General features: G+C 34.2%; 1 protein-coding gene across 2 annotated transcripts in view; it reads left to right on the forward strand.

Moving 5' to 3' along the window:
- LOC142325780 (tyrosine-protein kinase Dnt-like) overlaps window positions 1-26,057 on the forward strand; it is a 509,730-nt gene that overhangs the window by 64,472 nt on the left and 419,201 nt on the right. The window lies entirely within an intron of this gene.

Genomic DNA, 26,057 nt, shown 5'->3' on the forward strand with positions numbered 1-26,057 from the left:
AGAAAGTTACAAACCCCCTAATTCATTAACCTCTTCCTGGAATCCTTGGGTTTTTTTATAGTACAAAAAAAATAAGAATACCTTACTTCTATAGACACAGTCCGTTCTACAAGTAACTCTAATCTTTTCAAGCAGTAGGATGAAAAGAGAAAACCTATGTCTGGTTACAGAAAGACATCTGAATTTAAGCTACTATAATTTTGAGCTCTGCATATAACAAATTTATTGATACAGCTTTGATATTGTATAGCTTTGATAAAGCTATACATGCATGTGTGTGTGTGTGTGTGTGTGTGTGTGTGTGTTTGTGTGTGTGTTTGCATACACAAGCGCGCACGCAAAAACAAAATTTATACCTTTCTCAATTTTAATGTTGTACAGTAGTTAATAATTATTTAGATTGCAGTAGTGGTCTTGATACTTATACAATCATTGCTTTATTGTTGCCAGTGAGTTAGAAAGTTAGTTTCATATTAACGAATATAGAATTTGAGGCTATGTAAACAAATTTTTCAGTTACTTTTTATGCTAACTGATCCAGTCTTTTTTTATTACTGTAGTTATTAAAAAAAATAAAAAATAATAAAGAAAACAATAAAAATTTTACTGGTTACTTTTTAGTCTAATTCAAACTTACGGCATTGCAAAGCGTCTAGAAAAAAAATTATTAAAATACCCTTATTCTAACAGTTATCGTTACTGATCGATATTATCCACTTTTAGGTATTTATTGTCCAATTTCAGGTGTCAAAAATTCTCATACAATTATTTTTTTTTTCAGACAGAAGTTACTGGTTGATTATTAATATTAATAAACGTATGTTAGTTCTGGTTAGCCGATATGAAAAATTTGTAGAATAATTATTATTAAAAATGAAATTTATCTGTGACAGCCGAGTTAATATTTTAATATAAAAATAATCATTAAATTAAATACGTTTCGTCAATCCTGACAGCATGGAATGGAATGGAATGCAAAGTTGGCAGGAGTCTATTACTCCCTACTTTATCGCAGAACCTGGACAGAGTCCCTTGCTGCTGGATCATTCTAATCGGGCTTGTTTTTAAAAGGGTTATTTTTTAATCTCGGATCTAATTTTTCAAGTTTTGTCTATTATTATTTTAGTGAATTTAAGACGGATTTAATTGCATTCCAATCCGTTGTTAAACCAGCGTTATCGAACCCATTTCATGGGCCGACCGCGGAAGGCTAGGCTTATAAAGCCTGTCCTCCCGACGTAATTCCCCTTCAGACCGTCCACTGAAGTCCTTTCGGTGCTAACTCTTTAATAGGCTAGCAGGAATACGCCACAACGGGGCACTAGCTATAAGGAGGGAGCAATGCGTCCCCTTTTCCGGAGGAGTCGCAATTGCTGGGATATTTTGTCTTACTGTAAGTTTTTTTTTTTTTAAATTTAGACCGCGTTTTTGTTTTATGCGTGACTTACCGTGTTTGACGTCTTCAAACTATATAACTCGCGAAAACTTTTCACTCGCGACCCCGGAAACGCGTCTGACGCACTATTCCGTTTATGGCTCATGCGATATGGAGGCCCCTAAGCCTGGTTTGTCGATTTTCGGCTACCGCACCGCACCATCACGGTGGTTCGTCCAGTACGGCGTGAGGCCGCTTCCTTACAACTGTCGGAGTTGGGTCCTCTCGGCAGATGTCCCGAAGATGACTGTGTTCGGACACAGCCGCTCTCCCGAACAGTCTGCGCGCCTGCGCCACCCCCACCTCGGACACGGATTGAAATCTCGCATCAGATCGGAGAGTGGCGTTCCTGACGAACCACGGAGCTCCAAAGATCGTCCGCAACGCGATGTTTTGGACGGCCTCGATCTTCTTTTGAAGCGAGGAGCTCAACACTGCCCCCCATGCCGGGTAAGCATATGTTAGAATCGGCAGTACGTACAGCCGAAAAATGAGGAGCTTAGTTGCCAGTGGGTACGGGCTGGCACTGTTCAGCACTGGGTATAGCGAGGCTCTGGCGGCCTTAGCCCTCCGGGTCGCATAATTTACATGTTCGCCGAAGGTAAGCCGCCTGTCCAACACCACCCCCAGGTACTTAACTGTTTTCTCAAAAGGGATTTTCTCCCCTGAGATTTCCAGCTCTCTGGTCGGTTTTCGTGTCTTGCATGTGAACATCACGGCCACCGATTTTTCACCGTTGACCCTGATTCTCCACATGTCGAGCCACGGTTCCACTAAGTCCAGCTGCCTTTGGAGCCTCCGGACCGCGTAATCCACATTTGCGGATTCGTAGAAATATGCCGTGTCGTCTGCATAAAGGGCCGTTTTGACCCCTTCCGACAGCGGCATATCGTTCACGTACAAAGTGTACAAGAACGGGAAAAGTACTGCTCCTTGGGGAACCCCAGCGGCTATTTCTCTGGTGGAGGAAATCGTTTCCCCTACGCGCACGACAAAATGTCGGTCTAGCAGGTATGACCGCATCAGTCTGACATAGCGGTAGGGGATCGCCGATCGCGCTAGCTTATAAAGCAGCCCGCTATGCCAAACTTTGTCAAAGGCCTTGGCCACATCCAGAAAAACGGCTGCAGTCACCCGTTTCCTGTTCAGGCCTCCGACAAGGTCGTCTATTATTTTTACCAGTTGGAGGGTGGTTGAGTGACCCTCCCTGAACCCAAATTGCTCGGGCCGCACTTCTCCCTCCATGTATCGCCTCAGTTTTTCGAGAAAAATCCTCTCGAACAACTTAGACAATACCGGTAACAGGGAGATTGGCCTATAATTCCGTGGGAAAAGTAAACTTTTCCCCGGTTTGGGTAAACATACGACTTTGGCCGTTTTCCAACAATTCAGGAAATATCAAACGTACAAAATGGACGTGAATATCACCGAAATTGCTGTAATCACGGAGGCCGGTGTGTTCCGGAATGCACGGGCGCTGATCCCGTCGACACCCGGGGCCTTGTCGGGGCTTGTGGCCTTAATGGCTGCGGAAACTTTCGCTTCAGTGACTTGGTCAATCTCTAGAGGGGCGTCCTCCACCTGTGAGAAATAATCTACAAGAAAGGATTCCACCTCGGTTGTGTGCTCGTCGTTCGGGGAGGGAGGGGGGTTTGGAGTGAACTGCTCCTCCAAGGTATCGGCGAATACCTCGGCCCTCTCCGCCTCCGAGTATGCAAGAAAACCTCGCTGCCCCACAACCGGATGGCGAGGCTTCTTCCCTTCTCGCAGTCTCCTGTTCAACCTGAACACCGAGGAGATGTCGTCAGAGACCGAGGCGAGGTATTCGTTCCACGAATCCTCTCGATGGCTTGTCAGCAGTTGTTTTACCCTGTCCGTTTGATTATAAAAGGCCCGCTTATCAGCGGGGGACAGGGTGATTCGATATCTCCTCCTCAGTCGTCGTTTCTCCGTTATGGCTTCGGAGATATGAGGAGGGAGGTCGTTTCGAACAACTGCTCGAGTTTTGGCCGATGAGCTGCCTGCCAGGGCCTCGGTCATTGACGACGTGACGCGCCCGACAGTGTCGTCGATTTCCTCCGGGGTGTTCAGGAGCTCAGGATTTACCGGCCTGTACTCCCGCTGGAGGGTCTCGTAGAACCTTTTCCAGTTGACTGACCTTCGGGATATAGGCGGGGGATCTCGGCCACCCCCTGCCTGACCTAGTTTCAACAGGACAGGGGAATGGTCCGAGCTGAGGTCTTCTATCGTTTCAATCATGAATGGGAGAGTACCCCCCTTCATGACTGCGATATCCAGCACGTCAGGCCTAGATCTGCCTGAGCGATGCACGAACGTGGGCACCTCAGGGCCTACGACGACCAAGCGGCGGGCTCTCGCCCTTTCGTACAGCAATCTGCCATTCGGATTTGTCAGAATGCTGTTCCATGACACGTGTTTGGCATTGAGGTCGCCCATGAGTATCACGGGCCCATCCCAATTTTCCAGCACGGCATCCAGATCTGCGCCGGTTACCGCGTCGTTCGGCTTGCTATAAGCCGAAACCAGCCGATACACCGTGCCCAGATGCTCCACATGCACACACGTTTGCTCCATCACGTTTGTATGAAGAACAACGCGCGTATGCATGTGGCGTCTGTGGACTAAAACCGCAGTTCCACCAGAGGTGCGAGATCCGGGTCGAACTGGCCTATCCGTCCTATATGTAAAATAGTTCCGAAGGGTCAGTTGCTTGTTTGGGTTCAAGCACGTCTCAGACAACAGTATCACGTCTATCAGTAGATCCTCGGCCAGACGGCATAGTTCCTCCGTCCGGCCTACTACTGAGTTGGCGTTCCACTGCAAGAGTCTGAGGGTGGGCCTAACCATACCTGGACAGTACAGCCATGAGGCACTCTATTAAGGACTGAATACAGTCCTTGAGAGATTTTGCCTGGAGCAGGCGTGGCAAAACCATCATGATATCTGGCAGGATATCCTTCACTGTCATCTGCGACAGGAAGTCCATGCCAGTGGTCTCCAACGGGGTAGCCGGTTTCGGATTGCCGCTGGGGGTGCCTTTTGGCGCGGCCGCCCTTTTGGCGGGGCGCGGGGCCACAGGGGCCGCGGTGTTTTTAACAGCCTGCTTGGCCTTCCCAGCCGGAGCAGGGTTTGCCTTTCCCGTCAAGGAAGGCTTGGCCTTCTTCGCCGGGGCCGGCTTTGTCGCCGCCTTTTGTTTCACCACCTTCTTGGTGGTTGCCGCCGGTTTTGGCTTGGCGGGTGTTGGGGAGGGTACCTCCCCTTTTTTTACGACCGCTTTGGCCACGGGTGCCGGCACCTCCGGTTTGGGGACTGTTTTCCCCCCACCGGCAACACGGGCCCAGCTGCGGCCGTCCAAAGTCGCGGGCTTTTTAAGTCCCTTGACTTTGTTTGTCTGCTCCTTATAATAGGGGCAGCCCCTGTAATTGGCCGGATGTGGCCTCTTACAGTTGACGCATGAGGCTGGTTCCTCACGCGGCTTGACGCAGGCAGAAGTGTCGTGGTTTCCACCACACTTTACGCATTGCTGGGCCCTCTGGCAGTAATTGGACGAGTGTCCAAATTTCTGGCATCTGTGGCACTGGGGTGGCCCCCCTCGTGACACAAATGCAGTCACTGCGACCTTGCAGTAAAAAATACTGTCAAGGTCATAAATGGCCCGGGCCAAAGGGGTCCTCTTAAGGGCCACTAGGCAGGTCGGGGTTTCCCGACCGTCCCTTGTGAGGAGCTTCTTAACCGAAACCACCTCATAGCCAAGGGAGGTCAGTTCCTCCCTTACTTCCTCCGGGGCAGCCCCATAGGGGATCCCCCGTATAACCACCTTCAGCTCCCTGTCCTTCGGGAGCTGAAAGGAGTGAAAGGCGATTCCCTTCGAGTGCAGAAAACTCTGCACCGCCCGGTAATCCGCCTCGCTGCCCAGCTGCAGCCTTATCGAGAGCCCGGTGCTTTTAGCCACCAGGCGCCCCCCAATCCTCGACTTTATGTCCCTCGCCAATGCTGGCCACTCTTTCGGGCAGTCCAGCATTATCGGCGGGATTTTCTCCCGCCTGACGGTAGCAGGCTGTGATGGGGCCCCATCATCAGCCTGCGAGTTGGCGGCTGCTGCAGCCTTGCTGCAGCCCGCTACGGGCTCCGCCTCCATAGGAGGCGCGGAGTCCCGGCGTTTCTGGCGCTTCCTAGCGCCAGACCCGCTTTCCTCTCCACCGACGGACAGTTCCGTGGTGGGAGAACGGGGTGGAGGAGGCCTTATTTTTCCTTCCATTGAGGAAAATAAGGAAGAAAAATTTTAAAATTAAAATTAAACTTAATTTACACTTGCTGTAAAATAAAATCACTGACAAGAAAATCAATTAAAAAATAAAATTATTTTAAAAGTAGCACAATAGTCCTATAATAATAGGCTATTTACTTAATGTATTCACAATGACTACAAGAGTTCACTTTACATTATTAGAAATATTGAATAGATAAAAGTAAAATTAAGAAAAGGATTATCCTTTTCTTAATGTGACTGGCCTGTAATCCAGGTAGCTGGCCGCCCGGCTGATGTCCTAGCAGACCCCTCTTACATTGTCTGGCGACGCAGGTAGAAGAACTGTCGAACACCTGGCAGGACTGGTTACAACTTACAATCACAGAGCACAATAAGACACAACCTTTCACTACAAGAGCCAAGGATGGAATCTGACAGCATGCAGAAACTCTTACAAGAAAAGTATTATTTGGTTAATTGTCTTAGAAAGATCATTTTACAGTAGCAGCTTGTGAAGAGTGTTATCATTTGGTACAGTACTCAACAAGAATTTGGTACTTCAACAAGAATTTGGTTAGTAAAATATCAACCATTTCAAAGGGTTTGTAATCTTTAAAAAAATGATATCATAACATTCCGGTTACAGTAGTTGGAATATTGTATATATATTACCTTATTGAGCATTTTGCAACATTCATCTAGTTTAAAAAAACAATTTGAATATAGAAAATTTAAATATAGCATATAACGATAAAATGTAAATATACAATAAAGAACATTTGTATTTGTAATGAAAGAATCTTTTCTTTGAAAATTAACAAAAAACTGGAAAAGTGTTAGTTGAAAAATATTCTGGCTGTAGAAAATGAGAAATTTATAAGTGTAACTGAAAAATGATTAATGTTTAAATTAACAGCAAAAAGTTTTAATTGCCTTCAAAAAAAGGGAGTTTTTCAATTTGGCCCGATATTTTTGTATGTATATTAACGGAAAAATTGATGGCTCCAGTTAAGCGATTTTTTTATCTAGATAAATGACCAATCTTAATTATTTTGATATAATTTTAGAGGATGATTCCTAGTATCTCATTAAAAGTCGAGATTTGCGATAAAGCTAGGGTCGGCCAGTAAATAATAAAAAACATTTTTCTTGTGTTTATTTACATCTCCACGTATGTACGTCAATTTCTCAGAAAGATCATGTTGGGTTCCACGGTATTTTCATCGGTACTGAGCCGGTCAGTATGACGCAAATACTGGCCGATAATCATACGTTCCATAATTTTCTTCTACTTACATGTACCGTTTAGTCAATATAGGATGCACAGAGTTCGATGATTATTTTTTACTAGCTTTTGTACAGTATGGACCTACGATGAACTAATAAGTTTCTGGATAGTAATAGGGTTTGTAATATACAATATTAACTGAGTACGATACTCGTACTCAGTTAGTATCGGCCTAATATTTTCATCATTACTTTTAAAAATTATTCAGATACTCTACCGTGTCACTTCCGTCTTCTCCTCAAGTTGTTTTCCAAGTGCGAAACGTGCATGGTAGGCATACCTATTTTTTTTTTACAATAACAATTTTCCTAAACATATTAAAAACTGCAAAAAGTAAAATGCCAGTGAAAAGATGAAGATTCGAAAAATAAAATCTTAAAAGAACACTAAAAGCTGAAAAATAGTGTCAAAAATCATTGCGGAATTTAAAAAAAAATAAATTTCGTAAAACAAATTAAAAAAAATCATAAACCAAAAGCTTGGAAAGTTTTGAAAATGAATTATTCCATATAGCATTGATAAAAAGTAATAGTTACCCTTTTTATTACTTAAATGGAAATTTAAGTAATTATTACCCATTTAAGTAAATGGAAATCCACAAATTTCCATTTACTTGCGAGTGCTTGTGCAATTTGTGACCGATTTCAGTAAAGTTTATTTAAAGGTTCCACGTCACTTTCACCATAGTTATTTTTCACTTTTTAGTTTGTTTATTTGAAGTCAGTTAAAATGCTCGGTTTATTAAATTTTTTTGTGCATTTTACACAAGTTTATTCTTTTTCTGTTAACGAGTTTTCAAAAAAAAGGGAATTTTCAGTTAAGAAATTAAACTGCATGTGTTAACAGAAAAATTATTAGAAAATAATGTAACCACCCTTGATTTTTTTACCGTTATTATAAAGCGATTTATTATGCTTCAAACTCATCAGTTCATAATATTAATTATTCAGGTGAGTATTATTTTCATAAAAACAAATAAATGGACATTGTGATTTATGAACTAGGGTGGGCCTCATTCCCTTCCATTCTCGTTATAAGTAGATAAATGATACAACTTATTGTAGACTAATTACTGCTACCTTACATGAGCATACAATAGTATGCACATGTTTTGTTTCCAATAGTAATAAAAGTGGGTTGAATTATCACACACACACACAGACGCCCAATTAATGATTTTCCGAACCGCGTCAGGATTTAATATCTTGTCCAATTTATTTTTAATACAAGTATAATAATTATTTTTCCAATTAAATCTGTTTTGTGGTATAAAATCCTGACTGATTGGTATTGATCAGATTGGTCAGTTATTTTTGTTGCAGTCCATTTGTCGTCAGATCAAATCCCGCGTATTAGATTTAACAAGGGTAGAACGACGAATAGAGTACATCGGCTCATTACACGAAACCGACAGATCTGAGGGCGCCACTCGGCCTACGCATTTCCCACTCGCAATAATAATCTTTTGGAAACTCTATAAACGAACACCCCTCATTTCTTGTTTGCCTTTCTATCTTATCTATATATACTGTTATATAAAATAGGGGAGATTGTCATTTTCAAAAAAAAGAAAAAAGGCTATTTCTTTGTGGTTTCTTGTCTATATATGCCGTTTAAGATGTAATCCCATTAACAGACATTCTATTACATTTATTACTAATTTTATATAAATATTTGATATATACTGTTAATAATTAGTAAAATGTTCTATTTTATATGTATACTGCATATATTATCTTAAAATTTATATATTAGAATATTGAACGTGCAGAGAGCTGACTGGGTTCTATAATTGTGGTACTCCGTTAGATGAAATAAAGAGAGGGAATTATTAAACTCCCTCTCTTTATAATTATTATAAAAATATAAGAAACTAGTATATCGTCTCTATATTAAAAAAAAATCTGTTGCATGTGAACAAAAATACTTTTATTAGATTTTAAAAACTTGTATATGTTCCATTTTCTTTAAATGAATCATGCTACGTTTATTTTTGTTTTTATTAAAATTTAAGAGCCCTATACATGGTTAAATCTGACGATCCAGCTGGTGATTCAATTCTTTTTATATTGATCTCTAAAGATTTAATTTTATTGTATTGCCTTAGACATCGATGCCCACATAACGTAAAAAATCCAGTAATAATATATATGTATTATAATAACTATTAAACTTAATAGACATTAAGAAAAGTAAAATAAAAAACTAAGCAAAATGTGCAGTTTTCGAGAAATGTTCTCAACTTCAGCGTGAGTAGCAATACAATATACACTCGAATACATTATTAATCTATGCCATATAAAATATCACCTAATTTGAATTTATAAATGTTTAAAACTTTCTGTTCTTTCTATGTCAAGTTATGAAATTGATTAAGTTAGGTTGCAGATGGATGTAATAACAAATCAATATGTAGATAGATTTCCATTAACTAACATGGTAAAGAGATAAAGTTTTAAACATTAACAAAATCAAATCGCTTGTTATAAATTTTAATCGAATAACTTTTGTCTTGTGCGTATGCTTGCATTTTATGGGGAGTATGCACTTTTAATTACTACATGTGGGAATAATTTTTGCTAAAGTTGAAAATAATTCTCAAAAGCGATTTTTGTATATTTTATATATATGTTTATAGATTATTTATTGTTATATAATAAGTTACTAGTTAAGTTGTTTTTATTTTCATAAGTAAATTATACAATTCTGAATGTTGTCTTATTCTAGATACTGTATTATTAGATATTATTCGTATATCTACAGTAAATCATGTTTATAATTTTGCTAATTAGGCTACTTACATTTTTTCATGTAGTATAAAAATATCATCTCTTTCTTTCTACATATATATAGTTTTTATTCATTAAATTTGTTTATAACGGTATAAAATTGATTCATAAATATTAATGTATCTGTAATTAAGTCTTATAAAAATACAAAATTCAAATGTTAAACCTTTCGTTATAAATAAAATATCTTATTTTTTTTAAATGTATGGATCAACTAATCTCAGTTATTTGAGAAAATCGATGTCAAAACTTTCTTCCTGACTTCATTTCCATTACTATTAAATTTGAAATAATATTATTTTAAGACATGCATACAACACACACTAAACTGGAAGAGCACCTAAAATCAAACAAAATATAAATATCTCCAAATCATCAAAGAGTGGAAGAACAACAATAAAATCTAAAACAGAGAAACCATCTTGTACAAAGAGACATATTCTAGAAATTAGACTAGGACTGAGGTAGTCGACTTGATATAAAACAATTGAAATGAGCTAGGTGAATATTAAGATATTATTGTTAAGTGAACGATTACTATACAAATATATAATTTTATATACGTATATACTCGAATGTGTAAATGAATCTTTGTTTATTTGTACCATATGCATTTCTATAGCATTCATGCGATTCCGATGAAACTTTGGTGAGTTGTGCGGACGCCCGCAAAGGTTTCTGAATTATTTGGACCCGCTAGGTGGCTCTGGGGTTGAGATATTTCGAAAAATGGTTTTTGTGGTCCGATTTAGCTCATATTCAGAATATATATTAGTTGCCTGAAAAGAAAAGTTTTTTCAAAAATATACCCGCTAGTTGGCGCCAGTATCGAGATATTTAAGAAACAAACAAATATACAAACAGACTTTCTTCTTTCATATACGAGGGTAAGTCAATTATTATCCGCAATTTAGTTATAAATTTTATTGTAATACAAATAGGAAACTTACATTACATAATTTTTCAACATAGTCTCCTTGCATTTCAACGCACTTGATCCATCGTTGGACAAGTTTCCTGATGCCCTCATAAAAGAAGCTTTTCGGTTGAGCTGAGAGCCAGGAATGCACCGCTTCTTTCATTGTTTCGTCCGAGATAAATCGATGGCCCCTTAATGCCTCTTTGAGTGGACCAAACAAGTGGTAGCCAGAAGGGGCAAGATCAAGACTATACGGAGGATAGCCAGTACTTCAAAGTTGAGTTTCTGGAGCGTTTCAGCAGTGTGGGGAGCATTATGTGGACGGGCATCGTCGTGCAATAACACAACACCTTTCGACAGCAGTCCTCGGCGTTTGCTTCGAATTTCAGGCTTCAGCTTGGCAGTAAGCATCTCACTGTAACGCGCACTGTTTATTGTCGAGCTGCTTTCCTCATAATGTTCCAGTACTGGGCCTTGTGTCCCAAAAAATCGTAAGCATCAGTTTTCCTGCGGATGGTTGGGTCTTGAACTTTTTTGCAGGGCGAATTTGGATGTTTCCATTCCATACTCTGCCGTTTACTCTCCGGCTCGTAATGATGGATCCGTGTTTCGTCACCAATGATGATTCTGTCTAAGAAAATGTCCCGTTCGTTACCATAGCGATCCAAATGTTTTTGGCAGATGTCCAAGCGCGTTTGTTTATGCAACTGTGTGAGTTGTTTTGGGACCCATCTTGCACAGACTTTATGAAACCCGAGTCTGTTGTGGATGATTTCGTAGGCAGAACCGTGAGTAATTTGCAGACGATGTGTCACTTCATCAATAGTTACTCGTCTGTCTAAGAAAACCATATCACGTGCACGCTCAATGTTTTCCTCATTTGTGGCAGTAAACGGTCGTCCGGCTTCTTCGTCGTTCGTAACACTGGTGCGACCACTTTTGAATTTTTCAATCCATTCGTAAACACTCCGTTGCAGGAACACACTGTTCCCGTACTGTACCGAAAGTCTTCGCTGAATTTCGGTCCCTGATACACCTTCCGACCACAAAAAAAGGATCACTGAATGTTGCTCTACTTCGGTGCAAACAGAAAGCGGAGCAGCCTTGGTTAACGGCAAGGCAGCGATAATGGCACCGAAAAAATGGCACCGATACGCGCGGGAAAAAAGGAAAAAGGAACATAGTGAAAAAGCGAGAAGTGAGAGGTAGGGTGATGGGAAATAGGGTGATAGTGGGAAAGGGAGAAAGGGAGATAGGGAAAAGTGAAAGATTAAATTTTCTGAAGTTCTGTAATGTTTAGTTTTTGATGTTTTATAAAACTTTCAACGTGTTCATTTAATCAGTGTATATACTCAAATATAGCAATAGCGAAGCTTTGCCGGGTCTGCTAGTTATTCATAAAAATTAAATTTTCCACTTACCGATCAATTTTTTTATTCTGTTTGATACTTTTCCAGATTTCTACTTCACAGAACGTTTTGTAAAAAATAAATTAATGTATTAAGATCAAAAAGGTAGGTCTAATTTCTTAGTCACTGTTATAAAGTGTCCCTAACCTTGACGAAAATGCTGACGAAAAATGTCAGCTTTTTATATCAACGACAAAGATGGTTTTTATTTCTGGGCGCACAACGAAGTGTCGTTATCAGCCCCCAAATACAATATTACTACTATAGGAAACAATAAAGCTAACAACACCAAACTTAAAAAATTAATAAGTCATATAAAAAAATAAAATCAACAATAAAAAATATTAAAAATTTAAATTAAAACAACAAAATTACCATCTGGCAAATGACAAATGGCATTAATATACAAAACACATTTCAGTAACAATCAAATATCAGAATACAGAGGCACGGCTTTAAGAAATAGCAAGACATCTGATAACATCATCATAATGTTCCCTAAAATATTTCGGATGTTAAATCCTATTTTAAATTTCCGACGCATTGCCGCATAACAGACACAGTTCATAAGGATGTAGTGAACCGTTAGTTGAAAGTTGCTGCGAATAAAAATGTTGCGATGATCTGTCTTGAGATATCCATATTGCCCTATTCGCAAACCTCTTTTCGATGGTTATTCCTACATAAAGAGTTCCACGGTGACACAGTGTTCGGAAATTGATGAAGTTTATTGATGATAACAATCCATTCACTGTGCCACTCATCACAAACCACTGTCTTGAAAAAACACACAAGATCGTTCAAAAGAACGCGATTAGTTAAATGAGAATGCAAAAAAGCCTCTTTGGCCTCACTATCAGCGGGCTCATTGCCTGAAATTCCAATATGGTTGGGGATCCAGCAGCTCACAGACTTTTTTTGTGTTTTTTCTCCTGTTCACGGTTGTGTTATGCTGTCATTTCAAAAGTAATGATGGACTGAATATCACGCACAACAGGGTGTATGGAGAACATGTCACTAATCGCTAAAAGTGCCTCTGTATATTTTAATTATATTTTCAATTTAATTTCCTCAAAACGTTCTGATAAAACAGATACGTTTACTAAAACAGTAAACGTGAAGGAGAAAAAATAAAGCTGTAAGTGGAAAAAGTAATTTTTATAAATGACCATATTCTGCTGCTAGGTTGTGGCTTGTAAAGGGTTTACTAATTTATTATACATACACACTCACAGATATATATCCAGACAGAAAAAGAGAGTGTAAGAGAGAGTGAGAGATGGTGTGAGGAAGAGAGGGGGATAATAAAGAATTCGAACAATTAATGACGATTTTACTTAATACTGTCTTTTTTTAAATTTAATTAATTTATTGAAAATAAAAATGATTTTAATAAAATTTAAAAATAAACTCTTAAAAGATTTATTACAGTTTTATTTATCTAATGATATAGGTCCATACTGCCTGTATATTTATTCAAATAGCTTTCACTTGAGTAACGTACACAAGTAAAACTTACGACAATGTAACTGTCGAGCGTAAATCAAGCATAAAGCAACACAGCTTCAAATTTAAGCCCTCTAGATAGGGTCTATAAATACCTTGATTTATTTCGGATGAAACAGTTGGAGAAACTAACAGAACTATAGACTAATAACTTATTTACCGTAGAAGGTAGGCTTACCGTTACAGGATAGCGATGTTAATTGTAGGTATGAATTGTAATAAATATTTTTATCTATTAAAAATATCATTAATTTTTTTATATTACTTAACATTAAAACGTTTTAAACAGTATTAGTGGTATCGATTAACCAGTTGCAGTGAGTAGCATACTGATCGCTTGATCTCGATTTCAATTCCAGGTAAAGATGAGACATTTTAATCTCCTTCAATAAAAGAAGGAAGTTATTAACTGAAATTATTAATTGAAATAGTTTTAAGCGTTACTTTTAACTAATTGGGCTGAATTTAATTTTGTTTTATTCTATAAAGGAATTTCCGTAAGGCTCCGGTTATCTTTTTCTAGATTACGTAAGTAGGAGGTTTTTTAAACGATAAATTATGATTAGTAGGTTGTTGATTACTGTTTTAAATTTTTCTCTAACTTCAGAAGATCAAAATGTTAATATTTGACGAAGTATTGAAACTTATTTTTTTGTGTGATTTTTAAAAATATTTTTATCATGTTTTAAACTTATTTTTTTTATCTACAATTTTATCCATTACATTTTGCTCGTTAAAATAGATGGGTTGTAAGTTTAAAATAATAAAATTTTTTAATACGTCATCACATGAAATCCTGTTTAATAGAAAAATATACTTGTATTGTAAATGTTTAAATATTGATTTGTAGTCAACTTGGTAACTCGGTTAACGAGTTTATTTGCACCGGAAGCTCTAGTTTTGATCCCATCTTGTGCTTTATTTTAATTTTTCTAACATTTAATAATTCTTCACTAGTACATATTTTTACTAAAATTCTTTTTATGTTATTTTAACATTTTTTATTTATTTTCATATACTTACACTATGTATTTATTTATTTTACATATACGTTATATGTATCATCCAAATATATCAGACGGAAGTGCCCTTGGAATTTCAGTTTTATTCATGAATAGTTACAATAATCATTGTCAGACTAAACACATGAGGTACAAAATTGTATTGATTTCAGTAACTTTATCGCTTTATACTTCTACTACTTCTGTACCATCCAGATACAAACCTTTATCTGAAATTCTAGGTATGCAGTTCCTTTCCTTAGGAAGATGATTTATTGTAGGGATGGTTTCAGTAGAAAAAGTAGGTACTATAGTTCAATAATTATAATAATAATCATAATAATAACTCGTTTAGGACAAATACGGTTAAAAGTAATGAGATAAACGCCTAACCTGTTTTTCTTCACGTCAACCTAAATACTGCCTGACAGATTGAAAAGAATAGAGGTCTTGATTTTTCGGATCAAAGATACATCAAATATGTTCGAGAATCGAGTCAAGTTGTGACCTCTCGGTCAAGTTCTAATCATTCTCCAAATTTCTATAACAAAAAGAAACAGACAGTTTCCTACTCAACGTTATAAATCTGCAGAATGGTTTTATTTAGGTAACACTAGGTGAAAACGTTTTGTGGTTTAACATTAAAAACTAAATTGATGTTCTTAATTCTGATGGAAATCTTGACAGAAATATACAATCAGTAGGATGAAAGGGACTTTAGCTATTGACACACTTTAGTTATCATAAATGTACCACAAAACATGAGAATTGACATTACAAATAAAATACATCTATGACGCAATTCGAAAATACTATAAACTCATATTGCAGTAGGGTATTAATAAGGCTACATGAAACAACAATGAAATGTCGCTTAATTTTTATAGGAATCTACCATAAACAAAATTACTTAGGACTCTATATCCCAGAGAATAACAACTACATTTCTTGGAAGAGTCGTTATCACACAGTTTTACAATTCACATAAGAGCTTCCAAGAAACTCTTATGTGATATGCTACGAAGGAAGTTTTATGTTTAATAATCCCATTAGGCTGGGATAAAATTAAGTATAAGAAACAGTTTAAGCTGTGGTTTAAAACTTAATTGAAGTATTTACAATATTTTTATCTGAGCGTATTCTTGAAAATGAACTTAAAGTCGATGAATAACTTAAATTATCATTTCAGATATTCCTTTCCATTATAAGTTTAAATTATTCAAAATTAAAAATGTTGTTACCATCTAAATTAAAATAATGTATCTGGTTTCAATCTTATTAAGGGAAAATTTCGAAGAAGCTTCACAGACGGCTTTGAAATTAATTAGTCTTATTTATAAAACCATCTTGAGATTGCAATACCTCATTTTTTCTTGAGAAACGCTTCAAATCAGAATTATTTATAAAACTGGTGAACCACATCTTCAGATTTCTTCATAAATGCCATTATATTTATTTTATAATGTTTCCAAAATATTGAAAAATAAGTTATAAATATTAGAAAAAAAATTATTAAGCGATTGAAACCATAGCCGTTAGTGTAAAATTCATAATTATCGTTGTCATTAAGGACGAGGGGTATTTGTTTGCGTTTCTATCTTATCTATATATACTGTTATATAAAATAAGGGAGATTGTCATTTTCAAAAAAAAAAAAAGAAAAAAGGCTATTTCTTTGTGGTTTCTTGTCTATATATGCCGTTTCAGATGTAATCCCATTAACACATTTTCTATTACATTTATTACTATTTTTTTATTAATATTCTACTTACCCCACCTAACATCTATTTTACTCTTTTAAATCAGTCGCTATTAGCGGTCATTATTGTTGAATTTGTTGAACTTTACCATAGTAGCATGAGTTGCAAATAGTCATGTGAACTACTGGCGGCCCACCACTCTGAGTAGAACACCACCCTAAGTGGATTACTTAAAAAATGGTTAAGGTTTGGAAGTATATGAGAATTACAAATTGTTGTGGAACATTAGAAAATGTGATTTTTAGAACAAAAACAAAAGATATTATTCGAAAATTAAATGGCGAAATTATTTAATTACACAAGGGATTCCGATTCAAGAAATGATATATTTTCGTTTTAAAATAAAACGTATAAGGTTATTACACTGCTAGGAGTATTTAAATGTTGTGAAATTGAAAAGAAGCTGAAAAACAAGCTCAATATCAACTGATTTTTGAAGTCGAGAGTTCTAAGGCTTGAGGTCTTGTAAAGGCAGTTGATTTTATATGGATTTGAATCCTAGACTGTGAATACCGGTGTTCTTTTGTGGTTGGGTTTCAATTAACCACACGCCTCAGGAGTGATCGATCTGAGTCTGTTACAATATGTTTACTGTTATATTTTTCTATATGTTGTGACTATATGTTTACCGGTATCTTTACCCTTACATTGCAGCTACATCAGGCCTGTCAAGTCGGTAGCAGTAATTGCATTTGCCTATACACACAAACCCGGAAGTAGCTGGACGCTGTACTGGCTGGAGAAAACAAACATATATAATAACTTATTAGTCATATAAACATTATTACTCACCTCTATTAAGCACTTATTTCAGTGCCTGCAGAAAAGTTGAAACGGCGCTTCAGAATGCGAAACAAGAACGACAGTTTTTGAAGTTATACGACACAGCGTCAAATCAAGTTTTAGTCTTATAGGAATAACATCACTCATTGCGTATTCTGCTTTATATTAAGATCAACCATTTGCTGCGACTCATTAATTTTTCAACACTTAGTCTAAAATTATCTTATACTCGTCAAATTTTTCAATCCAAACTCACGAAGTAGTGTATTTGACGTACTGAGCGCCACCGAAAGCAGTTCTTCAGACACAGTTTACGCCTGTCTAAAATTCTTCACTTAAACACTCAATCACTTCACCAACCGCTTTTTCAAAAGCTTTTTAAAATTTCGACATATTACACTATTAAAAATTCAAGGCGAACAACAAACTAACACCTCAAAATCACAGATCGACTGGCTGCCAGTACAAATTTTTAATTTTATCAGTTAAAATTGGCCATTGTCAACGCTCATTTGCCGGCTATGTCAAATATCTGTCAGTTCTTTCCTTCAATAAAATAAGCCTTCAATAGCCAGTTCAGTAGCTTTCTGTTGTCCCAGTATATGAGAACATTAACTTTACAAGTCACTTGAACGTTACAAGCAACAAGAAATAACAACATACTAAAATTAAACAAAATAGAAGTAACTAACGCTTATTGATATCTAATCTAGTACTACACGAAGAACTCTACATTTCATCACAATATCTACAAACATTATTTAAACTCACACAATTTGGTAGAAAAGTGATATAACGTTTTTTTTTTGTTTTTTGTTTTATTTTAATTGATCAATAGAGTCTCTATATCACCTTTACAATTAAAAATAAACATGTTTAGAAATATTTCGACATTTTATAAATTCTTAAATTTGACACGGATAATTATCTCAGTTTTTACTCAAAACGACGGCTTACTTGGAAGATGTTCCTGCAAAAAACTGATCGGTTAAACCTCGAATACCTAATAATTTATTGGATATTCAATAAAATTTCAAAAGTATCAAAGAATAAGACATTTTTGAAGTAAAAACAATCCCTTTGAAAAACCCGAATGGATATACGATATAAAATTCTGTGGTAAATTATAAACTCTCTCCTTATTCATGGAAAAGTTAAACAACTTAAGCACCCCATGTGATAAAAAAACCGAAAGACCATGAATTCAGAAATTCGTTGACAGTAGTAAATACCCAGAAGATTGAAATCATTCTTACATACAGACTTCAGGCTTTAATAATTACACGATCAAAACTTAAGAATACAAAGCATTAATGGATTAATAATTGAATTCTCAATTCTCAATTAAAAATTCTCATTTAAAACATCAAACATTTAACACATTTATTTATTGTTCTTAAAAAAACTGTAGATACATTGTATAATTATTTTAAAAACATAATCACTCATCACTAAAGAATAAAAACTCAATCTGATTGGAAACACCTTGCTTTTTTTAAATAAATAATGAATTTAGATTTTTTATCCATATTTATTAAGCCCATCCAGGTTGTGTAATATTTAAAGATTTTTATTATTAAAGTATGATTATCTTTATGAAAGGCGAATTTGAAATGAAACAGTCCAGAATCGGGATTATCATATTGAAAGACGTTTATAATTATAATTAACTTTTTTTAGTCGTATATTAAAATCTGAGTAAACTGAGACATTTAATAAACTCATCTTGGATACACACTGTAAAAATAAACTTTTATTATATTCTGTCTTTAATAAAGTTTAAAAAATTGAGAGAGCGTTAGTCTACGTCTTTTCTTTTTGAGTTAAAATTACCTCTTTCACCTTCTTACATGGAAAATACCCTAGACGCAAAGAAATCACATCTTAGATGAGAAAAGTGTCACCCTTTTCAAGTAAATAACTTGTTATGGTCCTTTTACAAAGAGTTAACTTATTCTTCGTTTCATGGCTTTGTAAAAGAATTTTAAAATTCTAGAGAAATTCAACTATTGAAAGAGAATAATTTTATTCCATTTTATAAACTGTTATTTTATGCTTCACTTTTATTTTTACTTACTTAATTTTTTTACTTTATTTTTTATAATACCTTACTGTAAAAATAAAGCTATCATTTTTTTGTATTTTATTATAACCTAAACCTTATTCATAAACAAGTAATTTCGCTTTTAAATTAACTCGTTTAATCGAATGTTGAGTTGGATAAAAATCCCTATTTAAATATTTTTTTCGTATAATTTTTTTTCAATGACATACTTAAAATATTATTTTTTATAGAGTTTTCAGCAAACTGGATATTTTCAACTATAATGATGTGTTAAAAGTTTGAAATTAACAAAAAATTGTGGAAAAATAAACAAATCCAGTTATGGAACTAACAAAGAACTAACTACTTATTTATAAATGCAAAAACAGTAAATTTCTAATCGTTTGAAATTAAAGGAGACATTTTATTTTATTTCTGAACGGAAGAAATAACAGGTCTGCATTTATTTACGTTGTAGGTCATTTTTTTCAACAATATTTTTCGATGTAGGTACTTCATTTAAGATAAAACATAAAATTTAATAACATTTAATTTTTTTTTTATTCACTCTTAAGGTGACTGGTCAATACTTAAAAATAATATACAAACAATTCCCAACGTTTTCCAAAACTCCTAGGTTTCTTCGAGTGAAATGCATATAAAAAAATCTTCACCCTAAAATTCTTTCCATTTAAATGAAACACAAATTAAATGATTACAGACGTAGAAATCCTCTAGTCAGATACCTATCCTCCAAACAACTAACTAAGAATCATTAGAGTCAACAAACTAAGATTGTAATTGGCTCTTATCTCTAATAGTACACCATTACGAAGCAGCCATTTCACTTATTCCGATATGAGAAATATAAATTGACATTTGAAAATGACGAAATAAAACGAAACAATATTCTGAAATGTAAATTCGTAAAATAGTCTCATAAATATTACTTTAACTTCGAATATATCTTATATTATTGAGTTTTTGTACATCTTGATATCAATAATTTACAACACCGTTTTTCTTTTGAAATAGTTTCCTTATCGAGAATCTTCACCTTATCAAAATTAATTTTCTCTTCCTTAACATGATTTTTTTTTTTTTGCTTGATGATATCGCCACATAAGATTGAAGCTTGTACGTGGGATGTGGAAATGTAATTTTGTAGCTTATGAAAATGCCATGTGACCGGAATTCGAACCCCGGGACTTCGAATGAAATGCCGAGACGCTACCACTCGCGCCACGGAGTCTGGTATGATATTACTTAAAAACTGTACACCGCTCTAATTTGGCCTCTAAAAGAAGAGCTTTTACTGAGTAATTTTTATGTTAGTATGGATATACCAATTGAAACCCAATTTTTTAATATTTTCTAATTAGTTGTTTTTTTAATTTTCTGATAAATTGTTCAGTATTATTTTCTTTTCTTTTTCTTAAATAATAGCTTTTATATGCTCGTATATTATTTAAATTAAAATAGTTTTTAGTAATATAACAATCGATAAAAAACTGACAGATAATTATGTTAAAATAACTTCTTATCTTCTCTAAATATATTACTGATACAGCAGAATTTTTAGTATCAAATCATGACATATGTTTTAAAGATTATATTTTCTGCATTAAAATGTTTTTTTATCGTTATTCTAACTTTATTTAAAACAATAAAATATAATATTCTTTTCCCCAAATCTATTAAATAGTGAAATTATTTTTTCGTAAATCTCCATTCAGTTATTTTTTGTAAACAAATAGGCTATAAAGAAATATTCAAAACCAAAAGTCTTTCAAAAACTTAATATCATATAAAGATTTTATGTTGCTGTTTTAGTGAAAGTTTTAATACAATATAGGTGAGAAAATGTTAGTTAAAAATGTGTTACAATTAAAAACAATTATTTCAGTAACTTTATTTCAATTGAGCTGCCTTTCATTTTTTTTTTTTTAAGAAAATTTAATTCAAAGCAAGCGGAAAAATATAATAATATTATAAGAAGCGGTGCCCAACCCAATCATATTAAGGTAATTCTATAAACCTATCATAGTATATGTAAAACCAGGAAGTCCAGAAGTAAACAACTCATACAGATCTAATCATCGACTTATAAGTTAATGAATAAGTAAACAAATTTAAAAAATTATTGAAGCTATATTTTTATGTAATAACGTTGTAGAAAGTATAAATATAGTAATTTAACAGGCAGACACTCTGACTTCATTAATATAAATAACAAATAAGGCACAAGGATATAATTTTCGGTATAACGGTAACGTGAACACACAAAGAAAGGAAAGCACAAATAGGAAATGAGGTCCTAGCTTAGCAACGCATATTACGTTTAAAAAGGGGTCGTGTTACTGCGGCAATCTCTCATTACAAACTGTCAAAGCGTCTTTGCGATGAGTGAAATCCACTGTAAAATTCTTTTGTCTCTCGTCATTAAGATTTAAACGAGATGAACGTCTTGTAACACGCTTTGTCTTACAAACGTTCTTCTTGTAAATAGTGCAATGAATCGACATAATTGCAAAGTTGGCGAACACGGCTTTCATTTTATGTTTCGTTGGGGAAGCAGGAACGATCGGAGTCAGTTCTCTTAGTTTTCCGACCGACAAATTACAAGTCTTCGGAATCAGTAAAGAGTTAAGAGTTGATCTTAATTGCTCCTTTTAATGACGATGATGATGCGATTATTAATATCCCGAGGGAGTTTTATAATAAATTAATTATATTATGAGGAGTATTTTGAAACTACTGTAACTCATCTAAACAGCTCTTAATAATGTTATTTCACGGTTTCAGTAAAACCTTTTAAATGCTGTAATATGCTCATTATATAGTATATACATATATATTTTCTTATGTTATTAGTCTCTTATCCTATCATCTGTAATTATACAATTAAGTTTTATACTAAAACTGTCTTAGTGAATTTGTGTAAATCGGTGAAAATACACAAAACCTTTCTATATGACTGCACATTTAATGATGGCTGTTATAAACTGTATTAACCGAACGGCTGAGCTATGACTGCAATCTAATAGCTATTGATAATTGTTACTGACCAACATGGAATGAAATAAAATAGATTACACTTTTAAATTAAAATAATGTATATTTTCTTTTTATTAAAAAAAAATCTAAATTGAAAGTTATTAGGCATGTTAAAAAAAAATGTTTTTGGAGACAAGAGTCGGACTATACTTATTAAAAGATGGTTTGGAATTATATTTAATATGATTTCATTATTTATATTTCCTTGTACAAATTAAAAGCATTATTGTGATCGCGAAAAGTTTCGGTTTACAGATTTCAACGGGAATATCCATTTTGACCAACCCTGAATCCATTCTGACTAGCATCTGTAGGAGTGGAAATTTTGGATTTAGGACTGTTGTAACGTCTAGTTGTACAGCTTATCGTTTGTTTGCAATTTATTGATTTGATTGCTGACCAAAAAACTATCTAAAATACCCCAAAATCCCCAGAAATTGGATTTTTGACTTTTCCTTAACTGCAGAAATAAGCCCTCATTGAGAGTTTTTCAACGATGTATCATAAGTAGTACTTACTTTCATTGTTCCAGAGTTATAGCCAAATAAAATTTTAATCAGTGAAATATTTGGATCTTAGAAGGAAAGGCACATCTGTTCGAAGCAGATTTCAACTCCTGTTTGTTTTTTAACTTGTTTTTTAATTGAAATATATTGATTTAATAATTATTAACCTGTGATTGTAAAAAAAATACAATAAATAATAATTCAATAATAATAATAATAAGATGAAAAAATCAGAAGTTATTAGTGAAATAACATTTTATTTACTTTGAAAATGTGTATATGTAATTTAATAGGGATTATTACATATGTGTATATGTAATACATTTGGTGAAACATCTGATTATTTAATATTAATTGAAAATTATAATTTAGAATCGTATTATTTTTTGGATTTTCTAGTTTCATTTCTGTTTAATTTTTTCTGCATTAAAGTCAACTACAGAGTGAGGGAAAATAGACCCTCACGAGAACAACATATACACTGAGGCATACAGGTCCGATCTTTAATAAATTGCAAAAAACTCTTATATTTTAGTTCATTACTCCTTTGATGTTCTCCCTAAGTCGGAGACGATCATTTCGTTTATTTGTTTTTTGTTGCCAATCGTTTAATCCTGTTTTGTTTGATATAATTCTTCTAATCTTAATTTGTGTACAAGTTCTCTAGTTTTCAAATTTTCTCTCTCTTTGTATTAATTATACTCTCTTAATCTTTTTATTCTTTCCATGGTCTTAACGGGTTCTTCCTCTTTATCATCTTCTCTAAATGTTCTTTCTTTGTTTGCAACATTTTCTTCCCTTTCATATTTATCTTTTTGTTGTTTTTTGAGATATATTTCTTCATATTATCTTTCTTTTTCCTGTATGATTTTTTATTTTTTACTTTTATTATTTACCAAAAAATCCAATAATAAAAACTGATTATTTTAAACCGTAAGGTCGAAATTAACTTTTGTAACCAGTATACTGGAGTTTACTAAACGGAATAGTTTAATTATTATTAACTTTTATTTATACGACACACCCGAAATTAAAAACTTTTGTTAATCAGGAACTCACGAAGATACAAATAATACTGATCTAGTGAAACGAGTAATAAAGGGACTTTTACTCTATCCTAATATTTCATGTTATATTGTTGAATTAATAATTATATAAATATTCGATGTTAATAAAAATTAATATTTTGCAATTGTGTAACTGCCCACTTTGTTAAAGAATTACATCATATCACACTTTCAAATGAAATAAGTTTGAGTGAAGTGCAGCAAAAAATGTGTTTGTATAATTTAATAGGCGTAAAAGGAAGTCATGTGATGTTCACGTCAGATTTTACTTCCGTAAAACACACTCAGTACAAACAAACGTTAAGAACATTTATATTTCATATAAGACATAGGCCTTACTGACAAGCCTATGTCAGTAAAGCCTATTTAATGAATTAGTATTCGTTACCAATTCTCCCACTTCCATTGGTAGAGATTGAAATTTATTACAATTACTCCCGAGAGTATAGGTACAATATTTAGGAAAATTTGTTTGGTTAGATACTCCTGAGCTGTTAACTTGAATATCTGTATTAAAAGAATATCTGTATTAAAAGAAAGATTGGAAGAACTGGAAAATTAATACGATTAGTTTGTTCTTAGATAATAAGCTATTTCCAAGAAGGTTTTGTTACTAAGCCCTAAGAAGGTTAACGAGGTACAATCTGATCTATATATTTAAGTAAAAAAGGCTTTACTATTCTCATTCATAACTAACTCTTGCTTTTCTTGAACTACTATATGACTGAAAATTGGTATATTTCTTCTAAAGAAGTCTTCAGAATAAACTAGAAATAGGAGTTTTGATTAAACATCTATAAGAGACTAAATTCAAAAGAAATTGAAAAGCGGTAGTGGCAAAAATAAGTTTGAAACTTGATACCTGAAATTATGTACTCCGTAGATAAGCTTTTGCGAAAAATGGATTATTTTTATTAATCGTTAAAGAAGACATAAAGGACTAAATAAAAATTTGTGGGAAGTATAGAGCAGATAAGGAAAAATGAAAAGCTTAAAATTTAGAAAAAAATTATTAACTCAAATTTTCATGAATCACACCTTGAGTTTTGCATATGAAATACCACTTAAAGCTGATTGGTAGTAGGATTAAGGGTGGATTTCATTGTTTTATATTTTGCCTTATATTCGAGACAAAAACCTTTACGCGAGATAAAAGATAAAAACTAATTCGGCTTTGACGTGATCCCCAAGAATTTCAATAAACAGTTTTTTGCTACTCTTTTAAACTTACCTTAAAGAGTTGTTTTTTAATCCGTACCTGAACATTTTATTAATTTATGAATCTTGAGGCCATTCATTTTTGGATTGAGACCCTAAGTAACTAAAGTTTACTAGAATCCAGATTGAGGTACTAAATGAAAAGATTTTAAAAATGTTTGTTTTTTAATCACTTTGGATTTAAATTTTTAATTATTTTGCTAAAAATCTGGAAAAACCTCTCCTAGTGGCCCTTCTGATGAATTAAAATTGAATTATTAAGTCATCGTAATTCAAGAACATACGAACAAATGAATATATCTTTAATGTTTAAGATCATTTTGGAAGAAGAAATAAATTTAAAATTTTACTAAGGTTATGAAATGTCACATAACGGAAATGAAAAGTTAAACATTAACATAAAACAGAGTTGACAAGATCCTAAAAGGGGAGAGAAGAATAGCAAGAACATGTATAAACAAGAAACATCAAAGAGAAGGGCAATCGTGGATAGTTCCAAATGACGTGGTTTACCGGGTGTTAGGGCCCGTTACAGACACTATATATTGCAAGTGGATCTCTTTCTTTGAACATCTCATGAGGATACCAGAAACCAGATTAATGAATTGTAGAGAAACTTTGGAATCAGAAGTAAAGAATACAATGGATCAAGAAAGTAAGAGAAAATATGTAGGAACTGCACTTGAAGATTTACAAAATAAAAACGAAAACATCAAGAAAGGAGTGGGTAAGAAAATAAGATTTAAGCCAAAAACAGACAAACAAAACACAATGAAAATGGTATTTACGGATGAGAAAAGAAGGGAGATATCAGAACGAATGAAGTATTGGAACATTTGAAAGAACCGAACAGTGCGCTCATCGAAGAAGTTTACGTTGAAGAAGTTTACACAGATTGACTAAACAGTTCAATGAGGTGGTAAAATTAAAATGATTTTTTTAATTATTTTTGGACTTATGGTATATTATACTCTGAATGCAGACCCATATAAACATATTTGTTGA

The sequence above is a fragment of the Lycorma delicatula genome, chromosome 1, assembly GCF_047948215.1.
Source record: "Lycorma delicatula isolate Av1 chromosome 1, ASM4794821v1, whole genome shotgun sequence".
In the NCBI taxonomy this organism is placed as follows: Eukaryota; Metazoa; Arthropoda; class Insecta; order Hemiptera; family Fulgoridae; genus Lycorma; species Lycorma delicatula.